The sequence below is a fragment of the Triturus cristatus genome, chromosome 4_1 (genome assembly GCF_964204655.1).
Source record: "Triturus cristatus chromosome 4_1, aTriCri1.1, whole genome shotgun sequence".
NCBI classification, from domain to species: domain Eukaryota; kingdom Metazoa; phylum Chordata; class Amphibia; order Caudata; family Salamandridae; genus Triturus; species Triturus cristatus.
The window spans coordinates 126,221,353-126,239,279 of NC_140585.1; the positions used below are offsets into that span (position 1 = coordinate 126,221,353).

Sequence of the window (17,927 nt, forward strand, 5' to 3'; positions counted from 1 at the left end):
TAGCTTCAGGGATTCAGATTCAGTGAGGTGTGTTTCTTGAATCATGGCTATGTCAGCCTTCAATTTAGACAAATGAGATAATACACATTGCCTTTTAATCGGAGAATGTAAACCTCGGACATTCTAAGTAACAACATTTAAAGTCATCTAAAAGTGATTGAGAAAACGAGCAAAATAGGACCAGATAAAAACAGTAACCTTAAAACAAAGTACCCATGAATGACTGCAGATAACTGTATACTAAGTTTGAAGATATTGAAAATCAAAAACAATGGAGAAAAATTGTTGAAGAAAGAGAGAAGAAAAGAATAAAAGTATGAAAAGAGAGATAGATGATATAATACTACATAAGGAAAGGGAATGAGAAAGAATACAAGAAAAGAAATGAGTACTGTGAAATATGGTGTGATTAAATAAAAGGTTGCAGGCTAGGATGAGAAAACAAAAGGGACATCCAAGAAGGAAGTAAAAGAAGAGATCAAAGACGAAAAGGAAAGAAACAGAAAGAAGAAATGGAGGAAGATAACATACCTACAAATATCGACCAAGGATGGGGAGGAGGGGTGAAACCACATGGAACAAATGGCATGGCCAAAGTCGACGGAACGAAGGGCGGGGAGGAATCACGCCATTAAAAGACAAAACAACTGTGAGCGACAGACATCCACAGATCTAAAAACAAGGATAAAACAGAATCAATGAAATAAAAAATAAAAGTTATCATAACAAAATACACATTTAATCAATTCACCTAGGCAACAACACATTATAACAGAGAACTTCAAACAATAGGAGAAAACATAAACAACCAAGGACCAAGAAGGTCCTAAAACTCTAATAAAATTAAGAATTATTTGAAGATAAGGCTTCCGTAAAATCCATGTTCTCCAACTTGCATGAATTGATGAAGCTCTGTAGTCTTACTGGATCCTCGTAGGTAGTCGTTCTATTTTTGTAGGTGACCTTAAATAGGCAGGAATGAAAGAATCCATAATGAGCTCCCAGAAAGCGTGGAAAAGGGCTCATATTTAGAAATGCCTTATGTCTGTTAGCTGTAGCTTTAGCATAATCCTGTGAAAAGAACAAGGTCGAGCCAGAACATGTTATGCGTCGAGATGCTTTGGCAATAAGTCAGTGGATTCAAGGAAATACAATATGACACCTCTTGGTCTCTATGATGAAGAAGCAGTGGATGGTAATCGTCCAAGTCTATGAGCGTGTTGAATATTTAGAATGGGGTCCTCCGGCAGATGGAGCAGCTTAGGGAGAAAGGATCTGAAAAATGCGAGGGTATCTTGACCCTCAACCCCATCTGGAAGGTCATAAATACGTAGGTTATTCCTCCTGTTGCGAATTTCGAGGTCTTCAACCTGTTTCTGGAGGATGGATACTTGAGATTGGAGTGCATTGACTTTAGTGTCCGTGATCCCAAGAGAAGACATGTTACGCTCAACTGCTGAGATTCTCTCATCCATTAGGGACCAGTTGTCAGTGAGGAATTGTAACTTAGTGTTGGTTTCTTCAATAAAGGGACGAAGGGCTCGTATTTCTTCCAGCCATATCTCCAATGAAACAGGGGAGAAAGATTTTGGTGGAGACGGAGGATCTTTTTTAACACGTTTTACACTAGTCTTTCCTGCCGCTGAAGAAACATTAATTGTTGGGTTAGGACTTTTTGTTAGGGAAGATGCGGAGTCTTTCATCTTGGAGAATTCAGTGAAAATCCTTGAATTTTTAGTGAAGGATTGCTTGGAATGCGAAGAGAGGGGCTCCGATCTCCTATGTCTCCCCATGATATACCAAGTGCTTGTTAGTGTAAGCACTACGACCGGACTGAAAAGTGAAAAATTCAAATATGGGATAAGAATTACTAAGGGTTTCCGTCCAGTGAGAGCATTGTAGGCAGATGAGGATAACAGTTGTCAGCGCTATGTGGCAAAAACATAGTGCATTCTGTGAGGAAAATACGGGAGGAGCTGAAATAAAACGGCGGTAGTCGATTTATTACACTGGGATCAAAAACGTCTTCATCTGGGAGCAGGTTAATATCGTCTACAAAAATAGCAGGCGAACAGAAACTGTCCCATACTGAAGAGAGAGACTATGTATCACTGGTAACAAAAGTGCTAAAAGACAGAAATGCGGGTTGTTTTATAGTTTTCCTAATGGAAGCACAACGCCGTGAATGAACGCATAAGCATAAAATGGCGAACGTAGTGTTTCCACACCATTAATGTCGACACTCTCAGGGGAAGGCAGAGTTCCAAAATAAATAAAAAATCAGAGTTACCAGGAATCCTAGTCCAATGAGTTCATAATCAGCACTGAAAATTAGCAGTTCACAGCATTACGGGCCAAGGTAACATCTCACGCTGTGAGGAAAATGCGGAGCAGAAGAACGCAAAATGGCTGCCGTAACTTTACTGCAAGGGGACTGGAACCAACTTTGTAGAGGAGCAGGTATGAAGAGCTGAAACCAGAAGCGCTGGGGATTACAACATACTGCAAATATCTTCCGACGCTCTCAGCACTCTTCTAATAACATTGAGGTGGTGAGATAGTGCAAAACCACCGCGTCGCTCCGAGGAGTCTCACTCGGGTGCTGCCATGTTCCTTGGGCATCAAGCCACGCCCCCCTAAATGCTACTTTCTAACTATGCCTACAGAGGTAGGACATGTGCAGAAAAAGGAAGAAAGGTGCAGAAAGAAGCAAGAGATATGCAGAAAGAACCAACAAAGGTGCAGAAATTGGCCTTGTTGCAAAGTCATCCGGTGCCCACAACTTTTTGCTGACTGGTACTGGTGGTAATTGACTCTGACTAACCAAGCCCAGAGCCAGTGCTATGCTGAAAGACACTTAGAATAAAGTGAAATCTCCTACATACACTAGGGTACACTATGGGTTGGGGTACCCCTGTGATTGGCATGCCCTCCCCTTTAAGGCCCTAGTACATAATAGGGCAGAGGCATTAAAACTACCTCTAACTCAGAGGTGCAGAAAAAGGCAAGAGAAGTGCAGAACGAAGCAAGAGAGGTGCCAAAAGAGGCAAGAGAGGGGCAGAAAGAAGCAAGTGAAGTGCAGAAAGAGGCAAGAGAGGTTCACAAAGAGGCATGAGAGTTACAGAAAGAGGCATGAGGGGTGCAGAAAGAAGGAAGAGAAGTACAGAAAGAGGCAAGAGAATTGCTGAAAGAAGCAACAGAGGTGTAGAGAGAAGCAAGAGAAGTGCATAAAGAGGCAAGAAAGGTGCAGAAAAAGAAAAGAGGGGTATAAAAAGAGGCAAGGGGGTGCAGAAAGAAGCAAGAGCAGTGCAGAATGAACCAACAGAGGTGCAAAAGGCGTGCAGAAAGAGGTAGGAGAGGTGCACGAAGAGGCAAGAGAAATGCAGATAGAAGCAACAAAGCTGCAAAAAGAGGCTAGAGGGGTACAGAAAGAGGAAGAGAAGTGCAAAAAAGAAGCAACAGAGGTGCAGAAGGAGGCAAGAGAAGTGCAGAAAGAGGCAAGAAAGTTGTAGAAACAGGCAAAAGAGGTGCAGAAAAAAAAGAGCAGTGCAGAAAGAACCAACAGAGGTGCAGAAGGAGGCAAGAGGGGTGCAGAAAGAGGCAGGAGGGGTGCACAAATTTGCAAGAGAGTTGCAGAAAGAAGCAAGAGCAGTGCAGTAAGAAACAACAGGGGTACAGTAGGAGGCAAGAGGAGAGCAGAAAGATGCAAGAGCAGTGCAGAAAGAACCATGAGACGTGCAGGTAAAGGGAAGAAGGGTGCAGAAAGAGGCATGAGGGGTTCAGAAAGAAGGAAGAGAAGTGCAGAAAGAAGCAACGGAGGTACTGAAGGAAGCACAAAGGGTGCAGAAAGAGGCAAGAGAAGTGCAGAAAGAAGCAACAGAGGTACAGAAAGAGGCAAGAGTGGTGCACAGAAAGAAGTACGTGAGGTACAGAAAGAGGCAAGAGAGGTGTAGAAAGAGGCAAGAGAGGTGCAGAAACAGGCAAGAGAAGTGCAGAAAGAGGCAAGAGAATTGCTGAAAGAAGCAACAGATGGGTAAAAAGAAGCAAGAAAAGTGCAGAAAGAGGCAAGTGAGATGTAGAAAGAGGCAACAGAGGTGCAGAAAGAGGGAAGACGAGTGCAGAAAGAGACAACAGGAGTGCATAAAGAAACAAGACAGGTGCAGAAAGAAGCATAGGATGTGCAGAATGAAGCAACATGGGTGCAGAAAGATTCAAGAGAAGTGCAGAAAGAAGCAACAGAGGTGCAGAAAACAGCAAGAGAGTTGCAGAAACAGGCAAAGAGATGCAAAAAAGGGAACAGGGGTGCACAAAAAGCAAGTGAGGGGCAGAAAGAAGCAAAAGGGGTGCAGAAAGTAGAAGAGATGTGCAGAAACAAGCACGAGAAGTGCAGAAAAAGAAAGAAAGGTGCAGAAAGAAGCAACAACACCCACATTTAGCAATAACTGACAGATGACCATTCTAGGTTTGCAAAGGACCTTCCACCAGGCTGTCACACTTTTTGCTGCATTTTTGGTAACGTTTGAGCCTTTGGAGATAGAAACTAGGCTTTTTTTGTTCAAATCTACAGATTAGGCAGCAGATGATGGATTATGTGGCTAATGCGGAAAATGTATAATTGTGCGAAAGTCGGTGCAGCCAAACAGTCGCACAATTCCAGTGCCCCTGCTCATACTTCTGACTAGGTCCAGAAGTGCTCCTCAGTGATTCCTTCTTTTTTTGTCTCATTGACTTCACAATTTAGCTTCTATGGAAATGAGGAAGATGAAACCTGAGGTTACCACTCCTCAACACAGACTACCATACCACATAATTACTCTCATACCACATAATCCCACTCCACATAATTCCTATACACTAAATACCACATACTTTCAATCCACATAAGTTTACTGCACAACATACCACATAATTCCACTACACACAAAGTACACCCACTCCACTCCAAAAAACATTAGTAAAAAACTTTTTGATTTACAACGCCAATAGCTCTAACTCTTGCAAATTTGAGACCCATTACATTACAAATGCTTCTTTAACTGGTAGTCGCATTGGTGGAGAAATGGGGCTGGGCTCAGGAATTCCGCTGAGCAGGACTTACAGGAGGTACCAGGGGGGATTCTTAGCCCCAAAGTCACTCAGGAGTATCGTGGACTTCATCCTTAACCAGTACTGTGCCAGGAGGCGCGTTTGCAGAGTGGTGGAGAGAGGGGGCGTGGCCTCCGTAGACCTCTTAGCAAATCCACTGTGTGGGACTTAGTGGCAGTAACAGAAGAAGTAGTTGGCCCCCAAGGACAACCTTGTAGGCCAACTACCCCTCCTATTACCTCCAGTAAGTCCCACACAGCACCACTGCTAAGTTCTCATAGCAGGCCATGCCCCCTTTCCCCACCACTCTGCAAACGCACTCCCTGGCACGCTCTTGGAAGTGGATTAAAGTCCACTTTGCTGCTGGGAGTCCTTAGGGGACAACAAGCCTACCTGATACCTCCAGTATGCCCCAGATAGTGGGATTGCTGATCGGTGGACACAGGCCACGCCCTCTTTGTCCACCACTCTGCAAACAGGCCTCCTGTTGCGCTCTTGGTTGGGGGATGAAATCCCCTTGTCTCCTGAGGGTCCCTAGGGGCCAACTAGCCCATCAGGTACCTCCAGTAAGCCCCACACAGCTGGATTGCTGAGAGTGGTCTGAAGCCATGCCCCCTTTTTACACCACTCTGCAAACGCACCGCCTGGCGCACTGCTGCTCGGGGGATGACGTCCACTTGTTTCCTGAGTTCCTCAGGAAACAAAAGGACCTCATTGCCCCACCAGCAGTACCCCAAGAGGCGCATCTGCGAAGTGGTGTAAAAAGGGGCGTGGCCTCGGACCACCTCTCGGCAATCCACTGTGTGGGGCTTACTGGAGGTTTTTGGTGGACTAGTTGGCCCCCAGGGACCCCCACTAGCAACAGGGACTTAATCCCCCAAAGCAGTGTGCGCCAGGAGGCGCGTTTACAGAGTCATGCAGAGAGGGGGCTGGGCCTCCGGCAAGTTGCCAGTTTATTTTTTCTATTTTTTTTATGTTATGGGTGGGGGGCTGAAAATTTCTGGAGAGTGGCCGCAAGGCCCCCCTCCAGAGGCCAATTATGGTCTCGGGGACCCCATTCCCCGGGGCTTGGCCAGTCTTCTGTTAAAACATTGTCTTTAAGGGGGGGCCGTGTGGCCCTCCTCCTCAGGCCAATTATAGCCCTGGGGACCCCATCCCCCGGGGCCGGCCTTCCATTTAAAAAAATATATATATTTTAATTAAAGTGGAGAGGGGCTGGGTGGCCCCCCCTCCCAGGCCACTGAACATAATTAAGATTGCCCCAGGGAGGTGGCAGTCCCTGGGGCAGCATGGGGGGGGCAGGAGCCCCGCATGCATTCTTTCAAACAAGCCCCGGGGAGGTGGGGGTCCCCGGGGCTGGGGGGGGGGGGAGTGTGCCCTCCGCATATTATTTCAAAAGCCCCGGGGAGGTTTCGGTCCCCAGGGCTGCAGGGGCCTGCGTGGCCCCTGCATACATTATAAATATTGCCCCTGGGACCTGGCCCACCCGGGGGCCTAAGTACAACGAAGTGCTTGTTTTTTTGTTTTTTTTCTCTGCCGGATTACGGATGATTTTTGGGGGGTTTTTTAAGTGCTTTTTTTGGGCCTGTGGGTCCTTGTAAGCAGGTCTAGGGGGCCAGGGTATTTCTACCTTGCCCCCTTTTCTTGTTTTTATACATTTTGTTTACTGTTTTCTTATGACTTGGCTCCCCGTTTGTGCTTGAACGAGTCACCAAGACTTCGAAGAGTCACGAGTTATAGAACTCTTTAGAGCTCTTTTCACCATATTGGATTGAAAACGGCAACAACGTGAAACTTTGAAACCAGATTCTTCGCCTTCTACTTTTTAGTCAGTTCAGTTTGAAAAACACGAGACCCCGAAAATGGAGGCAGCCAGTGTGTGCAGGAGCTGTGAGGATTAACCGCACCCACCGCACCCCACAACTGTACAGCCCTGAACCCCACTCTGAGCTGAGCTGCACCCACTGAGTCCGCACTGAGCTGCACCCAGGCCCGGCTGCAGGAAATTTTATTTGGGTGGGCCAAGGGTGCATTCGGGTGGGCCACTGCGGGCTCGATTTGTCTCTTATATGTCTAGGCAGGCCTGCTTCAAGGCCCTCCTTTATCTCTTCTTAGTCTTACAAGGCCCAGAAAAACGTACTATTTTCCAGATCTTTTTCTAAATATTTTCACTCTCAAAAAGTGTTTTTCCATGTAATGTTCCTTTGACGGGAAGACGAGGTTTCTGAGGAGGGAGTATCAGGCAAGTAACACTTCTCGGGCTCCCTCTGTGCGAGCCTTCAGGGAGACTCCCTCTTCATTACTACCTGCACCTGACCCCGGACTCTGCAACGCACTCCCTTACAGGCTCCCTCTGTGCGAGCCTTCAGGGAGAATCCCTCTTCATTACTACCTCCACCTGACCCCGGACTCTGCAGCGGACTCCCTTACAGGCTCCCTGTGTGCGAGTCTTCAGGGAGAATCCCTCTTCATTACTACCTCCACCTGACCCCTGACTCTGCAGCGCACTCCCTTACAGGCTCCCTCTGTGCGAGCCTCCAGGGAGAATCCCTCTTCATTACTACCTGCACCTGGCCCCGGACTCTGCAACGCACTCCCTTACAGGCTCCCTCTGTGCAAGCCTCCAGGGAGAATCCCTCTTCATTACTACCTCCACCTGACCCCGGACTCTGCAGCGGACTCCCTTACAGGCTACCTCTGTGCGAGTATTCAGGGAGAATCCCTCTTCATTACTACCTCCACCTGACCCCTGACTCTGCAGCGCACTCCCTTACAGGCTCCCTCTGTGCGAGTCTTCAGGGAGAATCCTTCTTCATTACTACCTGCACCTGACCCCTGACTCTGCAGCGCACTTCCTTACAGGCTCCCTCTGTGCGAGCCTTCAGGGAGAATCCCTCTTCATTACTACCTGACCCCTGACTCTGCAGCGCACTCCCTTACAGGCTCCCTCTGTGCGAGCCTTCAGGGAGAATCCCTCTTCATTACTACCTCCACCTGACCCCGGACTCTGCAACGCACTCCCTTACAGGCTCCCTCTGTGCGAGCCTTCAGGGAGAATCCCTCTTCATTACTACCTCCACCTGACCCCGGACTCTGCAGCGGACTCCCTTACAGGCTCCCTCTGTGCGAGTCTTCAGGGAGAATCCCTCTTCAGAACTACCTGCACCTGACCCCTGACTCTGCAGCGCACTCCCTTACAGGCTCCCTCTGTGCGAGCCTTCAGGGAGAATCCCTCTTCATTACTACCTCCACCTGACCCCAGACTCTGCCATGCACTCCATTATAGGCTTGATTATCCACTACTCCTCTCCAGTGCACCTTATTTCACAGCTGACCTAGGACCCCAGCCCCATATCAGACACTATCGGGCTCCACTTTCATCTTTCCCAGTAAAAACATTAGTAAAATCACCTTCAAACTTAAAACATTGAATATGGCAGTAAACATAATGAGCACGCACTTTAAAGTATGTTCCACAGTAGCCCTTATGACCCGACTGCTAATTAAATAAACAAAAACAGAAAGGCCATGACCGGGCCGGCTTTAGCACTGATGCGAAAGTCTTTTTTGGCGCCGCACCAATAACCTCTTTCTCCGTAAATACCTTCACTACCACCTTCCAACAGTGCCCCTCATCCCTCCATGGCCCCCTTTATTAACCTCCTCCTCGGATTCCCACACTACCACTCTCCACTAGTGCCCCTCATCTCTCTGTAGCCCATCCTCCTCATGACCTCCTCCTCAGACTCCGTCACTACCACCCTCCACCAGTGCCCCTCATCTCTCCCTAGCTCCCCCTCCACCCAATGACCTCTTCATCGGATTCCCTCACTGCCACCTTTCAACAGTGCCCCTCATCCCTCCATGGCCCCCTTTATTAACCTCCTCCTCGGATTCCCTCACTACCACTCTCCACTAGTGCCCCTCATCTCTCTGTAGCCCATCCTCCTCATGACCTCCTCCTCAGACTCCCTCACTACCACCCTCCACCAGTGCCTCTCATCTCTCCCTAGCTCCCCCTTCACCCAATGACCTCTTCCTCGGATTCCCTCACTACCACTCTCCACTAGTGCCCCTCATCTCTCTGTAGCCCATCCTCCTCATGACCTCCTCCTCAGACTCCCTCACTACCACCCTCCATCAGTGCCTCTCATCTCTCCCTAGCTCCCCCTTCACCCAATGACCTCTTCCTCGGATTCCCTCACTGCCACCTTTCAACAGTGCCCCTCATCCCTCCATGGCTCTCCCTATTTACCTCCTCCTCGGATTCCCTCACTACCACCCTCCACTAGTGCCCCTCACACTGCCACCCTCCAACAGTGCCCCACATCACTCCATAGCCCCTCCCACTACCTCCTCCTCATATTCCCTTACTGCCACCCTCCAACAGTGCCCCTCATCTTTACGTAGCCCTCTCTCTTATGCATTTCATTTGTTGTATAGCGCTACTCATATCAGGGTAGTGTGGATTAGTACTTTACACCACATACACATTATACAGAGACAATGAATCATACAAGTATGTAAATCAGTCTACAGGGAATGTCACATAAGCCAATGAGGGGTACTATGTGTAGGAATTACATGTCATCCATACTGGTGGCCAGTATATTTTAAGAGGGTTTGGTCTGGAGAAGCACAAACTCAGGATTTAACGAGTATTCCATGGGGGTTGGCTTTACTGATAAAAATGTATATCTGCACAAACATACTCATTTTAGCAACATTAGAATAAGGAAAGACTGAGAAAGTTCTAACTATATCACAAAACAAAAAAAAGGAAAGTTCTAACTATAAATGTCATGTTTGTATGCAGCTCTTTGATGACAGTTCATTGGTCACTGTCCTGTGTTAGGATTGTAACTTCTGAACTGCAAGTAACACAAGGATCTCTGTGACAAAAGCAGTAACCCACTGAGCTTCCACATAATATACAGTTAATCTGCATTTAAAAACTACCAAAAGACAAATGGTTGCTCTCCAGCGGATCATTAATCACCAGAGTTATCGGGGCATTCTGTATTGTCTTATTGTTGTCCTGCATCGGCCATGATAATGATGAAAACTGATTAAATGAAGCGCACACGAAGTATGTGTCCTGCTGGGCCTGTGCAGATTTTAAAAAGAAAAACAAATTGTAACACATTCTCTTACCTACCCCAATAAGTCAAACTTTGTGTCTCAGCCTGATGTGATAAGCAGCTGCAGGGGTCAGGAAAGGTGAATAGGAATAAACAAACTTATTTTCTCTGCTGCATAGAAAAAGAAATATCCACGCAGCAGAACAGTAGACATAGATTACCCTTGTCGTGGAAGCAAAGCCTCGTTAACATGTAAATGGTCTTTTAAAGACCTTTGAAGTACTCGCCTGCGACTGTGATAATCTCTAAAACTGCCTGTGTGTGTGCGCCCGGGAAGCTGTCTCGGTGCGGCCTGGGCTGACACACACGACGGGGGTAACAAAGGGGGGGGGGGGGTTAATAGTGTAAAAGGTCTTTGCATCCAGGGTCCTGAGTCATCTTTAGAAACATCTCTGACCCCCCCCCCCCCTCCCCCCCCAGGAAGTTTTGTAACTGTAAAGACAGAAGTCATAAATCTAGAAGAGACTCTGTGGGAAGCTGCCTTTTCATAGGTTGGAGAGTGCGTAGGAGTAGCTATGGAGTATGTCAGGATGGCCGAGCGGTCTAAGGCGCTGCGTTCAGGTCGCAGTCTCCTCTGGAGGCGTGGGTTCGAATCCCATTTCTGACAACATTTTCTGCGACTCGTATTCACTGTTTTTTACCCCAGACAATGACAATATTACTGTTATTACACAAGCATTGGCAAAGACAATCTGCCTATCCGAGATCTATTGGGAATGTGTCATATCCTTGTTTCGCGTTAGTTTGTTTCCTCGACCTCACTGCGGGACTATTCACTGCTGGAGCAGAGTTGATTTGGTTCAAAGGAGATCGAGGGGACCCAAAAATTCAGGAAAAGGACTGCGCACCCATGTACTCTGTCAAGCTATCATTTGGCGGGCAAGGATTCACACCATCTGTGGCATGTCCCTCACTCCTGGGTAGAGAGATGTTAACGGTTAATAAAGCCCTCAGCCGGGAGATAATCCTAGAATCGTCCAACAAGGCAGGGCCTGGAGTGCTTGCCTAAAATACCAGCTCGAACACTTATAATACAGAGTACTATGGGAGGCAGCAAAGGGCGGGGTGCTTCATTTATCCGAGCCCCAGTCTGCCAAAGGCCCACGGGCGTGCAAGCGAACACGTCATATGTACGCACAGGCAGGCCTATTTATTCTATTTACTGAAAATATGGCGAAGGTCAAAAAAAGATTTTACCTCAAACATTGGAGCTAGAATAGTAAACCGCCCTGTCCTCGAACAGCTGAGGGTAATTCTGTGGGTATACTCAGCGTAGCCACTGTGTCATGGGCCCTACTCACCGCAAAGCAGGAAAGGGAACCCTTTGCTGCTGCTTGAATGATAAAATACAGCAGTAACCAGAGCCTCTGTGCCCCGGTGCCACCGCACCTGCTGCACCAATGAAAGCTACGCCCTTGCCACTCCTCCGAGTTTCAGGGGAGGAATACAAAAGGAGGCTCCTGCAGGAGGCATCGGCAGACAGTAGTTAGAACTGCGGAACACCTCATTGAAACATTGATTGTAGTGCAGGCCTGGAGTGCCGAGTTACACTACGGATTTATATACAGAGCGAGGACGTCGCTTGTGAGCCCTTTGCGAATAATATTCATTTTCCCTGTTACAGATGCTTGGCAGCACCCGGACTGCCCTGTCAAAACGTAATACATTCTTGCCCTGTCCATAGAACACTACTCTCCGTAATTAATGAAAACAGGGCTTCTAAGGTGTCTGAGCCATGCTCCTGTCACCCATCCTTAGACATTCCGGCCCCGGTGTGCGCGCCACGCCCTGAGCGGCGGCGCGCGACCTGTGACACAGAGGCCCTTCCGCCTGTATCCGCTCCAGTGCTCATGGCATCTGTACATCACCAGTTTATTGCCGCTCAGCTCTATTTTCCATTGTTTCTACCAATTGCCAGGGGGGTAATGAAACTTGAGGGGGCCCCCCTGCAAAGCACATGGAGCCCCCCCCCCCCCCAGCGGCCTGGCCCACCACCTACCACTTTGCCCCACTGCCCAAAAATCTGGTATATTTTGATTTGAAACCTCCAACATTTAATGAAATGCCTCTAAATCGTCTTGCTCAAAGTTCTAATGAGAAAGTGGAAAAAGCTCATAACATATCATCTACGCCATTTGTAACAATACTGTCAAAAGCAGATTATTTAACTGCGGCAGCAATCAGAACAATGCCAAAGAGCGGTCTTATTGTCTCAGGAACTGCCTGTAGCTGAAGAGCAAAGAACAGCTATGAAGGGCCTGAAATAGAATTGACATGAATGGACAATAACGCGAAACTATGACAGACAAACCCAAACCTGCAATTCCATAGACTCGACTGACAATATACATGAGAAGTACACAAGCTATCACTCCGTAGCCTGTGAAATTCAAGAGAAAAAGACTGGTGAATTATCTGCATGTCACACACTAGCGACTGTCAAGGGTCACAGAAAGTGTCGCAGACACAATAGTCCAAATTCTAAATGTGTTTCCATGTAATATCCAGGGATAGTGATGTGTGTTTTCAATACTGTAACATAGCAGCTGATCGCTAATATTACTGCAAATAATCTCTGTGACACCCTCCCATTTCTCATGTGTGAGGTCCTGATTTGATCCATAAGAAACTATTTTATAGATGTTGCATTAAACACAACATTCCTCTACAAAATGTCTGTAAGACACACATATCACCAATATTGAAAAAAAGCAAAAGTAAGTTACATTTAAAACAATCTGTTCAAGAATCATTTAATGCCATCAGGGCAAGACTCTGCAGAACAGAGATGGTATTATCAGGGGCCCCCCTGAAAGTCTGGTGCCTCATGGGAACAGTCCAGACCGAATTGCCAAGCCAGGTCCTCCCTGGACTGTAAAAATGCATCCTGGGACCGGTTTTTGGGTGTGTCACCCTTCATCAGCCATGCTAGCTTGAATCCAGTGGCACAGTGAGCAAGGGACCCATGTCTGGGCATACCCGTCCGAGCAGGGGAATCCTATAACAGCAGTGGGGTCAAGGAGTAGTGTGGGCCAACGTGAAGAGCTTCCCACCAGGGTAGAATGCAGGCTCAGAGTGGACGATGCGACCTGCTTCTTGATACTAGAACCAGCTTGAGGCTTAAAACTGAAGGATCTTGAGACAATAGTCAGAGGAAGAAACTGCTGTGCCGTGTGAAAGCCTTACGCAGTGTGTGAAGTCATAGAAATCACCATGTAAAACATACATTGAAAAACAAACTGTGCTATTTCTACACGCAGGAGACAAAGGGAGATAGCAGGAATAGTGGAGTGTGAAATATTCCTTTTGTGAGACGGGATTCAGTACACTAAACTGTCAACTTCCCAGGTGCGCTGTGGCAATTTCTTTCAAAATATGCAGGAGCCAAACCAATGTTCCCGATGACTGTACTTTTCAAGTTCTCATAACCAAAAATTAGTGCCTAATTATCATTGAGTAATATAGTCAACGACTGGCAAAATCCTGCGCTTCACTGGCTCACGGCCATGTGCCTAGATTACAGCAAGATCACAAAATAAAATTATGGACGGAGTATTGAAACATTTCAAACACTCGTCCCCAAAATCCATCCTTATTTTGCTCGCCACGTCACCCCATTTTGGACCCAGCCATATGCAAATCACTCTTGACCCTGCTCTCCATAGGGACAATCCAGCCCGAACTGCCAGGCCCGGTCCTTCCTGGACCGGAAACAAGCATGCTGGGACTGGTACCAACCCTCAACTGACAACACTAAGGCCTAAGCGACAAGATTTAAAGAAATTAGGAGGCATATTAACATGGGCTTAATCTCCGCTTTTTTGGCTTTAAAAGCCAGAGAAGCGGAGATAAAAATATCGCCCTATCAACAACAGGGTGCTAACATGCAAAATCTTATGGAAGCTCCCTTTTTCACTACGCTTCCCCTTGCATCTCTAATGAGATGCAAAGTGGGCGTTTCAGAGCAAAATAATAGTAGAAATGTCGCTAAGCGACATTTCTCCTATTATCAAGCTTCACGCTAACCCAGTTAGAGACAAAAAAAGCAGCGCTATCCACGGTTAACGCTGCTTTTTTACGTCTGATAATTTTCAGACTTAGCCATGTAATCCAATGGAAGGTGGATTACATGGGCTATCAACAAGGATATCCCTATCCTTGTAGTTTTATCGCTGCATTACCAGAGATAACCTCCCAAAATGCCGCTATCGCTGGATTTTTTATCGCCTAGGCGGTTAGCGTTGTTAATAACGCGATAACCAGGCGATATTATCCAGCGATAGCGGGCGTTAAAAACATTAACGCTAAGCGCCCTTAGCGTTAATTTTCCCTGTTCCTTGTTAATATGCCCCATGGTTTCCTTGTTGAACCTAACTTCAGTTCTTCATATTGAGGAACATTTACTGCTTTTAAAAAGAAGAACGAGGACTCAGTTGCTTTAGTTAGTGAGTATAAAGAATATTAAAAACGCAAACAAAAAATAAATTGAAATACTTTTTGCTTTAGCTAGACAAAAGATTTAAAGTATCAGGAAATAAATGCTATTTACTACAGGGCTCCATCTTGGGAAAGCTGCAGCTGGTCAGCCAGCTGAGAGAGAGATACAAATGGGATTGTTGATAATCTGGGGGCCCTTTTTCTTTCAATATACACATCTCTGTGGCAAGATTCACAGGTGTCTCGTTCACTACTACTGCCCCCTGCTCTCTTGTTGACTGTATCCGTCAACTAAAAGGGATTGCCCAATCAACCCAGAGAGTTTGGGTCATTTAAAAAACAGGCACATCCCTGGGGGGCTCCTTTTCAAACAGCTCTAAGCAAAAACAGCTTTCGATACCCAGTCTACTATCACTAAGGAAATAAGGACTAGACATGAGTAAAGCAGAACATGGATCATGTGGAAATGGTTACTATATATTCTGTGCAGCCTGTCTTCTATTGGTTTTTGCGAAACAAATGACGCAAAAGCAAATAAAATGAACGCAAATATTTGATAATTTACTTGTAGTATATTTATTGGTATCCCTGTGTACAGATTTGCTCTCACCTACCCCTGGTTCCTTAAATATAGCAGCAGAACCAAGTAATCTAAACACAAAGAAGGTCCCCAAGGAACCTGAGAGAGTGAGTTGAGCTGATGACGTGGAGAGGTAGAGTTCAGTTAGAGGCGATCATTGATAACTTTGGTGAAATGAATACGCCCCATACTATCTTCAGCTGTCTCCTACCTCTGGCGCAAGCATGGTGTCCCAGTCACAGGGTTGCAAGGCTTCTTATATCATTTGTGTATGATTTCATAGCTTGAGGCGTCGAGGTCCTTAGAGGAGAAGTGTGGCTCAATGGTTAGAGCGGCAGACCTCGATGCACAGCACTGGTCCGGGACCAGGGTTCGATTCCTGCTGTGGCAGGGTCTCAGGCTATAAATTCCTCGGACCGGATATTCTCGCCTCAGTGCCTATTCTAATCATGGGTCCCATGCTGCAACTCTGGGCAATAGCTTGCTTAATCCAGCCCCAACAGCGCTGAGATGCCTGGCTTCACCAGGAGTGGACACTTCACATGGAAAGCCAGGAAGGGTTCCTTCAGCGGTATGAGTGCAGCGCTGAGATGCCCGTAGTGGTGATCAGGTGCTATGTAAATACCTATACATTTATGAATCAGCTGACCCGGTTCCTTCAGTCAGTCCTCCAGCATGGAGTGCGTTCGGGTTCTCATTTTTGTTTTATCCTTGTTATGGTTCATGATATTGGGCCTCTCACTGATGACAGTCACAGAACAGGAGTTAGCTAGAAACTAGTAGGCATAAATTCAAGGGATCAAAATTAAAAAAAAGAAGAAAAACATTAAAGTCCACCAACAGCAATGTCTTGTTTTTAATAGTTACCATTTCTTTGACTGCCATGAGCTCTGCTCTCCATAAAAGATTTCTGAATTGGACTGCCACAGGCTTTACTCAAGAAAGTAATTAAGTAAAACAAATCTAGAACCTCGTATCTTAACAGGGTTGGAAGAGTGACATCTCGCTTTCAGTCTGAGTTGGAGCTTTTGTTACATTTTAGTTTTTTTTAGTAGTTGCGACACCTGTACAGATCTTGTCTAATCCAATTGCAAAACTCTTACACGTGGCAGCTAAACTCTTGCATGTATGTTTCTGTTGCACGGCTCCATGCATGGCATGTGCATTACAGCTCTGCGGATGACAGCAGATCAGCATGACCATCTGTGCCCAATGTAGGCTCAGGGGGCGTGTCTATGCCAGCATTACAGGAACTATGGAAATTATTTCAATTCAAATCAATTGTAGGTGCATTTATCATGTGTTAACATCTGAGGTTGGTTACGTATTGTAAGTTAAAGACAATTGTGGCCTCATTTATGGAGGTAGTAAAATAAAAAAGTTTTTGGGAGGTGGTGCACTATACAATGGCGAAGACAACGTTATGGGGCACAGGGCCCCCACCAGGAGTTTTTATAAATCGTCCATCGGTCGACTCTACACAAACAAGGGTGATGTTTTTAGCTAGTTCCTTGCCGTTACTCAAGTTGGGTACATCTGGTCCTATAAGGCCAAGTCTGATGTACTCGGAGGCTTTGGTCTTTCTTCTATGCTAATGAAGCGGGACAAGTCTGAGAACCCTTTTCAGCAATATACGTGCTGGGTGATTTAAATCGTGCGCAGCCACTAGGATTAAATGTGGTGCATACAAAGATCAGACTTGATGACGCTGCCCTTCTGTGCGTGAGGCAAGGATGCTGACGGAAAGGCCCTTTTGTAATAATCCCATAAACAGAACACCCACCTCATAACGGGTGTGCATGCACTCAGTGGCGTCACTAGTGTTGGTGTCACCCGGTGCGGGTAACTCATGGTGTCACCCCCTCACGACTTACCGCATGGACCTCCTCCGCTCCGAGTCCACCAGTGGACACAGTTGGCAAATAACGGGACCATACAGAATCCTTAGTAACGTTCGTAAATGTAGGTCCTATATTTACAAAATGTGCCTGTTAACAACAGTGTGATAATGACTCATTAATCAGGTTGTACAGTGGGCTACCTGCTAGTCAACAGTTTATTGTAATTTATAATATCATAGGTATGGTACTTTGTACTGGTGTGGTGTTCCCACAAACTGGCCAGATTTATTTTATTCACACCCAAACACATTAGCGCCACTTTTACAGAGTTAGCCAGTGAAGTGCTATTTTTGTTGTCTTGGCTTTGTTTTCCCTGGGCTTGGAACTAGTGCACCAATCCTGGAGGTACTGCAATGTGAGGATTGAAAAACAAAATTTGTACTGCTGCTCTGTATCTAGGGATGTTGTCTGTTTTTTTTACCAACCTGCTTACGTTTTGTAAGGATATAAGCAATGGCCATTGAAATGGGTCCATTCAGGGCCCTGTTGTCATGTCCTTAACTTTTCAGGCAAAAGCACTCACTGATTTCTGAACAGTGAGTGTAAAAGCGTTAAGGTAACCATGTTGTTCCTGCTTACATTTCACATGGTTTCCAAAATGTAGCATTCCCTATGATTGTTTGCTTTTTCCAGGATGCTGTCACTTTTTTTTGTAGGCCACATATTGCTCTTGCCCAGTGCGTAATTTAAATTAAGCCGCATCCAGGTGTTTATAGCCGGCAACAATTGGGTTGTAGTTGAAGGCAGTCTGAGTTTTTCTCAGTGGGGCAGTATGGTGTTCAG

The 17,927-nt window shown here is 46.4% G+C and overlaps 1 long non-coding RNA gene and 1 other non-coding gene across 2 annotated transcripts in view; one reads left to right on the top strand and one right to left on the bottom strand.

Moving 5' to 3' along the window:
* Positions 1-544: 544 nt before the first annotated feature.
* Positions 545-17,927, bottom strand: part of LOC146847579 (uncharacterized) — a 55,297-nt gene continuing 37,914 nt past the window's right edge. Inside the window, exon 3 of the long non-coding RNA XR_014980713.1 lies at positions 545-672. This is a non-coding gene — a long non-coding RNA (uncharacterized LOC146847579). The remainder of the gene's footprint in view (positions 673-17,927) is intronic.
* TRNAL-CAG (transfer RNA leucine (anticodon CAG)) lies at positions 10,751-10,833 on the top strand. The gene has a single exon. It is a non-coding gene; the product is annotated as a tRNA-Leu (tRNA).